Source organism: Vanacampus margaritifer, chromosome 6 (assembly GCF_051991255.1).
Source record: "Vanacampus margaritifer isolate UIUO_Vmar chromosome 6, RoL_Vmar_1.0, whole genome shotgun sequence".
NCBI classification, from domain to species: domain Eukaryota; kingdom Metazoa; phylum Chordata; class Actinopteri; order Syngnathiformes; family Syngnathidae; genus Vanacampus; species Vanacampus margaritifer.
The window spans coordinates 2,062,753-2,071,171 of NC_135437.1; the positions used below are offsets into that span (position 1 = coordinate 2,062,753).

At 37.9% G+C, this 8,419-nt stretch overlaps 2 long non-coding RNA genes across 2 annotated transcripts; one reads left to right on the forward strand and one right to left on the reverse strand.

Moving 5' to 3' along the window:
* Positions 1-3,552: 3,552 nt before the first annotated feature.
* On the forward strand, positions 3,553-6,735 carry LOC144054288 (uncharacterized). Its single transcript, XR_013294639.1, has 2 exons — positions 3,553-3,776; positions 6,012-6,735. It is a non-coding gene; the product is annotated as an uncharacterized LOC144054288 (long non-coding RNA).
* Positions 6,732-8,086, reverse strand: LOC144054287 (uncharacterized). Its single transcript, XR_013294638.1, has 2 exons — positions 7,842-8,086; positions 6,732-7,038 (listed from the first exon to the last, which is right to left on the reverse strand). It is a non-coding gene; the product is annotated as an uncharacterized LOC144054287 (long non-coding RNA).
* Positions 8,087-8,419: the final 333 nt, after the last annotated feature.

Sequence of the window (8,419 nt, forward strand, 5' to 3'; positions counted from 1 at the left end):
GCAACGACTGCCCCCTTCCTCAGAAGCTGTCAAACTGACAGTTGTGACGTGTCTTATCAGCTGATGTTTCTGGGCGTAGCCGGCGTGGTGGAGCTGTCATGTGACGCTCCACGACGACTACGCCCTCCGTCACTCGATCTCCAGAGAAGTGGATCCCATGTGTCGGAAAGTTGAAAAGTTCCTTTCATCCTGTTTAGTGTGTCCGGTCCCCGTTTCCTGATCTCTATTGCTTCTTTTATCCATCGTTTGTATTTTTGTTCTTCTGTTCAATGATGCTTGCTTTGTCCCAGTCCATGATGTGGTTTTCTTGTTTGCAGTGATCTGATATGGCGGATTTTAGTTTTTTTTGTGTGGCCCTTTCGTTTTCTGCTCTGGTGTAATGTGTTGCTGTTTGTTTGTCACATTCCTTTTGGTGTTTTTTTTTTCTTATGTTGAAGTTCCTGTTTCCCCAATATAGGTTTTATTGCAGGTTTTGCAAGGTATTTCCTAAATTACATTGCATTTATTGTCTGGATGTATACTGTCCTTTGGATGCACTAATTCCTGCCTTAGTTTTTTTTGTGTGGCTTAGTTATTGTACCTATATTGTGTTTTCTCATTGCTCGCTGTATTTGTTCTTTGACACCTCTAATAAATGGTAATGTGATTGTTTCCTTGGGACACATGGGATCCATTTCTCTAGGGATCATCGAGCGACGGAGGGCTTAGTCAAATGACAGCTCCGCCACGCCAGCTATGCCCAGGAACATCAGCTGGTAAGACACGTCACAACTGTCAGTTTGACAGCTTCTGAGGAAGATGACAGTCGTCGTCAAAACTAGTCAAGGTCAAGCACAACCTTTTTTTGTCTTAAAAAATAAAAACCACAGGACGACAGAGAGTATGGCTCAGCACCAAAAATCTGCCACTCAGGGTCAAATCCAGGAAATTGTCCCCCCGCTTCGTTGGTCCTTTTGAGGTTGTGGCATGTGCCGTGCACCTCAAGCTCCCGGCCAGTCTGTGTCCACCCAACCTTCCATGTCTCTCAGATTAAGCATGTGTCTTTGAGTCTGCTGTGCCAACCCCTCCTCCTCCACTGTTGCTAGGCGGGTATCCCGCTTACGATGTGAGCCGGCCCCTGGATGTGCGTCGCCGTGGCCTCCAGTACCTTATTGACTGGGATGGTTATGGGCCGGAGGAGCAGTGTTGGATCCTTGCCCAGCAGGTCCTGTCCAAATCGTTGGTTCAGGACTTTCATCGCACCCTCCCTAGTGGTGCCCGTTGGAGGGGGCATCCTGTTAAGGCTGCTGCCTCTGCACCCTGAGGTGTGTATGTGTGTGCTCGGAAGCTTTGCAGATTCGGTGTGTTGGAGTTGTCAGCAGCTGAGTCTCAACTCCCTAATTACGGCTGCTCCTACTTAAGACGCTCTGGGACATCAACCACTTGCCAGATTGTCTACGCTCCTTGTAGAGTTAGTAGTGACCTAGCCGTTTGCTTCGCTGAGATTAACACGAATACATAAATTTAGTCTACCTGCTTTCCGCTCATAGATCGCCCTTTGCTGTTGCTTCTGTGAATCCTGATTACTTGCCAGGCTGCCTGCTAGACCTCCACCTGTGGACCACTTGCCACGCTGCCTGCACCTTGACTCTACTTCAATGCCAACCATACTCAGCCTTACAATAAATTATTTGCACGCTATCTGTCTTTTCCCCCGTTTCTGCACTTGAGTCCCCTTCCCGCAACCACAAACCCTGACCAAAACATATTAACACACATTAACTTAATACAGAATGTTTGTTTTCTGACTTAATACTGCTTGTCTTTCCCTGCTCTCTGTGTCTGGCACTCTATGTACCATTAATCATCCAACCATCCTTTCCAGCCAACTAAAGGCTAGATAACCAATAGCCAATGTCTTTTTATCTAAGGAGGCAAACTGATACATTGATCCAATTTAGGCTACGTCATTCTAACTTAGGCAGGTTACATCATTTTATGGGGACTGTATGCATGCAGCACTTTGGCATTTGATGTCATAAGGTACCCAATCTTCCGGTACGGTGAGACTTCAGCGGAGTGCACTGTTGATGTGATGTAAAATTCTAAGCCTAAATCCTTAGTCCACTCAAAAAGAACAAGGGCCGCTCCTTGCTTTAACAATACGTCCATCACATTTTTAAAACCACTAATTAGATCTCCCAGAGCCGTAATTTTGAAGTCTGGTGCTCTGGTAATGACATCATTGCTTAAAATGATTATTCCACTGAAATACAAGCCATTTGAGTAGCTAGTAAAACTATTTTGTTTATTACTTCTTTTTTTTAACGTAAATTATGTATTGTAGCTCCTCTCCTGGGACTACTGGAAGTCCACACAGTACCCCCCACCACTACCACCCACACCCACACAGGCGTTATGGGAGAGGTGTTGTATCTTCAGATGGAACCTGCCAGCTAACTGATAATAACTTGTTAATTTTTTTATTTAATTTTTTTAATGATACATTATTAGATATTAATTATTTATTAGTACATTAACGTGACAGAATTAATAGGGAGTAGGACTAGATAAACTATTGCACTTCTTCCTACTTCTTATGAACATGTAAATTAGGACATTATTGATTAATTATTTTCTTTCTTCAATTTTTTATTCTAACTTCAACTTATATTTTACATTTTGTAATGTATTTATACATTCTGTAAACCAAACAAACAACTCAGCCTCGCTGAAAGGTTTCTATGGTAAACCGACAGCGCCGTCAGCGGTGCAAGAATGACTCATAAATATTTTCATGTTTTTTAAAACAATAAAATGGCAGCATAGGAATAATGTACATACAAGCACATGCAAAGTCAAAAGGCCAGAAAGGTAGAACCATCGATAATATAAGTAAACAAAGTAACAATAACAACACATCAAAGCTTGAAAAGCTACAGCTCTGGTTCTGTTAGAAAATGGCGCCCTTGTGTGGTCGGCGCGTAAAAAACATCAGCAGAAAAAAATATACCAAGAATACACTTTGGTGCTGTCTCTACTGAGTTATCCCTGCGAATGTTAACCTACCATCTCCCATAGTCAGCATAAGAGAAAAAAAACAAGGCATAGTTAGAACCTGTCCATCTGGACACACAGCAGTGATCGCTCAATGCACTGTTGTCTCTCCTATTCTTTGGTGTATGGAGGTAAATATGGTGCAAAACTAACTTGTAAAAAAAAGTCTAAATTTGTATCTGTAAAAGTCGTGATTTGTACCTGTAAAAAAAAATGTGTACCTGTAAAAAAAAAAAATTGTATCTGTAATAAAAATTTGTACCTGTAAAAAAAATGTGTGTAAAAGTTGTGATTTGTACTTGTAGAAATGACAACTTGTAGTCAAAGAAGTCACCACTAGGAGTCACAAGTGGTTTTTCTGCTGCTGTCCAGTGACATGAGTTTTGCACCAAATATACCGCTACAAATGTAGCAAACTGATTTGTACTTGTAGAGCGCCGTGATTTGTACTCGTAAAGAGGGCGGGCTCTGGAGGATTTGGGCGGGCTAAAGCTCAACCTCATTGGTTGAGCGAACGACAGTGGGTTGAACTCAAATGACGCCCATGCATAAGTCCGCAATTCCAAACAGAGTAGCCACCGGCCCACACCAGTTTACGCGTCATTTTGGAAGAAGAGGACGTCCCAGGCGTGAAAATTTCAACATGGTTTAATATACAAACACCGTGTGGAAGAGCTTAAACGTTGGTTGACATGCAGAGCACTCCAAGTGGGCAGAAAGAAAGAAGTTTTAGTATGAAGGTAAGATTTATTGTACGAACATAGCTCGTAATCCGGTGCTAGCTAGCTAGCTCATCTCATGTTGTCACGAAAACTGAACACATTGAAGTCACGATTTTTATTTCATGATTTGAAGCCTACCAGTGTAAACATACGACCAATAGCTTGTACCTGTAAAAAAAAATCTAAAAAAAAATACCTCAAACAGCTGCTTAGTGCTTAGATGTGAAAATTACTATAGAGCTACAGAACCCTATTGAATATTTTACAAGATGACCTGAACCTATAACCAAAAGTGGACAGTTCTCAGCTACTTGTATTTGACTAACATTATATTCACGCATCTGTACTCTTACTATCATAATAAAATGAAAACAAAACGTTTTTAGAGTGGATCTTTAAAACCCCTGGGTGTTATTTGTCCATTTTCTGGCTTTTTTTCTGTTTTTCATCAAAGAAAAAGCATTTGAAAAAAATACACTAGGGACCTGACATTTTACCAGAATTGTTTAAAAATGTAGAAGTTCAAATTGGCGCCATGCCGTAATTTATAATTATTACCAAACAGGAGGGAGAGATTCACACAAAGTTGTTGTAATAATGCCCGATTTTGGCTCATTGACTCCCATTATAAATCACAGTTTTTGATATGCTGTAAACCTGATGTGTTATAATGCATTTTCCGTGATTACTGATGCAATCGCTTCTTTGACGAGTCATAAACATGAAAATAGAGGAATTTGTGTGTTTAGAGTGTTAACACAAAAATCCACTAGGTGGCGCCAAAGCCTAATAAATGAATACAAAATGCATGCATAAAAAAATTATATTGTTATGACTTATGGACTTGTTTGAGCCTCTAACTATGTCATATGAAATATATAAATTATTATTTTATTATATATATATATACACCATAGTTAGTCTTGCTATTAGCATAATACTGTTATTGTTGTCCATAGGGGGCATTAAAAATAAATAAATAAAAACTATATATGTGTAGATAGGTCTGATGCCACTGAACATTTTGAGTGGTTGAAAGTGAAAAAAATATTCATAAATGACTAAGTTATCTCACTTCAAAGGAAATGCCGGATTTTGGCAAAATTACAAGAGTTTTGTGCTATTCGGAAAACTGCCATTGTGTGAAAACTGGGCATGCAGAAAAAATTCTATTGTTATGACTTATGGACTTATTCAAACCTCTAAATATGTCATATGAAATATTCAAATTAGTCTTTTATTTTATATATATATACAGCATAGTTAGTCTTGCTATTAGCATAACACCGCTATTATTGTCCATAGGGGGCATTAAAAAAATAAATAAAAATAAAAACTATATATGTATAGATAGGTCTGATGCTACTGAACATTTTGAGCGGTTGAAAGTGAAAAAAATATTCATAAATGACTAAGTTATCTCACTTCAAAGGAAATGCCTGATTTTGGCAAAATTACAAGAGTTTTGTGCTATTCAGAAAAATGCCATTGTGAAAAACTGGGCATGCATAAAAAAATTCTATTGTTATGACTTATGACCTTGTTTGAGCCTCTAACTATGTCATATGAAATATTCAAATGAGTCTTTTATTTTATATATACAGTATATACAGCATAGTTAGTCTTGCTATTAGCATAATACTGCTATTATTGTCCATAGGGGGCATTAAAAAACAACAACAACAACAACTATATATGTATAGAAAGGTCTGATGCCACTGAACATTTTGAGCGGTTGAAAGTGAAAAAAGTGTTATCACACTTCAAAGGAAATGCCAGACTTTGGCAAAAATTACAAGAATTTAATCAAACTATAATAACGCCCAGGGGTTAAGCCGCTACAGGTATTTTAACCTCAACCCTTTATCCTCTGTATTTAATCATTTTATTTAAAATATTACAATTTCTTGATAAATGTCAGTAATTTTGCAATGTATGCTTTGCAAACAGTTAAAAAAAAAAGAAAGGCTCTTACACTCTTCGTTTACTCATCACTCAACAGTACTCAAATATTTGTGCAAGTATTTTTTCTGCGCTTTTAATTTCTACTTGAGTTAAATTTTCCAATGTAACATTACTCTTATTTAAATATTGGCTATTCTGCTTTTGAAATGCTAGTCTATCTGTATCACTAAGATGTGAGCAGTGTCACTGTCACCTAGCTACTTTTAACAAAAGTAACTCGGTCAAATGTTAGTTTATTTATTTTTAATTAAATGAGAATCTCATAAGTTTCAAACTCTTGCTCAAAAGGTGGAGACAACTGCTGCAGACACTACTGAAGCATCAGTGAAAAGAATGACCCACTCCATCAGCAAGCAGCCAAGAGACAGGAGATGACAACTGGGGGTATTCCATCAAGCCAGATTATGGAAAATTATTCTGCAGAACTTCTGCTGATGTGAATGTAGCAGGCGGTGGTCCCCTCCCCCACCTGTGGCAGTGGTCTTAGTCTTTTTTTTCTGGTGGCTACAATAATGGGCAACAGGCAACATATATTTACAGCTCAACACCTATTTAGTCTTATTTTTATATATATTGTTATAGGCTACTTGCCGACTTGTTGCCATGATCGCTTTTGGCTACTGTTGAGATGTAACAGTGAAGAATGAATATGTAGGTCAATTCGAAGTGCTTTACATTAAATCAATAATTAATAACACGATTAATGTGAAATACACATCTAACATGAAACAATTATAACATATATTTAGTCTGTCGGCTTTTTTTTTTTTTTGCCAATATTTCCCTCGTCTTATTGATAGCAGCAGTATTGCCTTTTTTGGTGAGTCTTGAATTCCTCATGAAGCTCCATCAATAACTTTTGTTCTGTTTGTGAAAAGAATACTGTTCTCGTCTTGGATCTCATAAAGCTCCATCAATAACTTTTGTTCTGTTTGTGAAAAGAATACTGTTCTCGTCTTGGATGGATGCAGAAACGGCTCTTCTGGACATCAAATAAAACATTTCAAATGATGCACAATCTTGTTTATTGAATGATACATGTTATTTGATCTGACTATTTCAAATAACTCTCAATATGGATTAAATTGTACTCCTTTAACATTTCAAACTCAAAATTGGAAGACATTTAGAAAGCATAATTTCTTCACTTTCCCAAAGGTGATTGCAGTGAAATTCTCTCAGAACAGTAACCAGTGTATCAAGGATTCTCATTTGTTGGACTTCACAGCCACTTTGAAGCAGGTTTGATGTCACACCATGTGCCACCGTCTAGAGATGGATCAAGAAGTAGCTTTGATTGACTGCATGCTGGCATCTGTGCAAACAGAATGGTTGGGTCAGCATATTCATACAATAAAAAATAATCCTAGCTTCCTAGCTGGGTCATTATCAAAACACAGCCACTGACATTATACGTAATCAGTTAAACGTTTAGCTTTGTCTTGTTAGCCAGAAAACCCCCCGAAGATTTTGTCACATCTTAATAACAGAAATCGTGGTAATACGGATAGACACAGACATTGTTCATAAACATTCCCATTTGCATTATTTTTATTTGGCTTCAGTGTTGAAAGCAAATGTGTATGTTTAAAGGTGTAAGAGCCTTTCTTTTCTCTTTTTTTAACTGTTTGCAAAGCATACATTGCAAAATTACTGACATTTATCAAGAAATTGTAATATTCAAAATAAAATGATTAAATACAGAGGATAAAGGGTTGAGGTTAAAATACCTGTAGCGGCTTAAAGATCCACTCTAAAAACGTTTTGATAGTAAGAATACAGATGTGTGAATATAATTGTTAGTCAAATACAAGTAGCTGAGTACTGTCCACTTTTGGTTATAGGTTCAGGTCATCTTGTAAAACATTCAATAGGGTTCTGTAGCGCTATAATAATTTTCACATCTAAACACTAAGCAGCGGTTTATGAGGTATTTTTTTTTGATTTTTTATTTTTTTTTTACAGGTACAAGCTATTGGTCGTATGTTTAAACTGGTAGGCTTCAAATCATGAAATAAAAATCGTGACTTCAATGTGTTCAGTTTTCGTGACAACAACATGAGATGAGCTAGCTAGCTAGCACCGGATTACGAGCTATGTTCGTACAATAAATCTTACCTTCATACTAAAACTTCTTTCTTTCTGCCCACTTGGAGTGCTCTGCATGTCAACCAACGTTTAAGCTGTTCCACACAGTGTTTGTATATTAAACCATGTTGAAATTTTCACGCCTGGGACGTCCTCTTCTTCCAAAATGACGTGTAAACTTGTGTGGGCCGGTGGCTACTCTGTTTGGAATTGCGGACTTGTGCATGGGCGTCATTTGAGTTCAGCCCACTGTCGTTCGCTCAACCAATGAGGTTGAGCTTTAGCCCGCCCAAATCCTCCAGAGCCCGCCCTCTTCTTTACGAGTACAAATCACGGCCCTCCACAATTACAAATCAGTTTGCTACATTTGTAGTGGTATATTTGGTGCAAAACTCACGTCGCTGGACAGCAGCAGAAAAAACACTTGTGACTCCTAGTGGCGACTTCTTTGACTACAAGTTGTCATTTCTACAAGTACAAATCACAACATTTACAGATCCAAATTTACACTTTCAGTACAGGTACAAAAAATTTTTTGTACAGGTACAAATTTGTTTTTACAGATACAATTTTTTTTTACACATACACATTTTTTTTTACAGGTACAA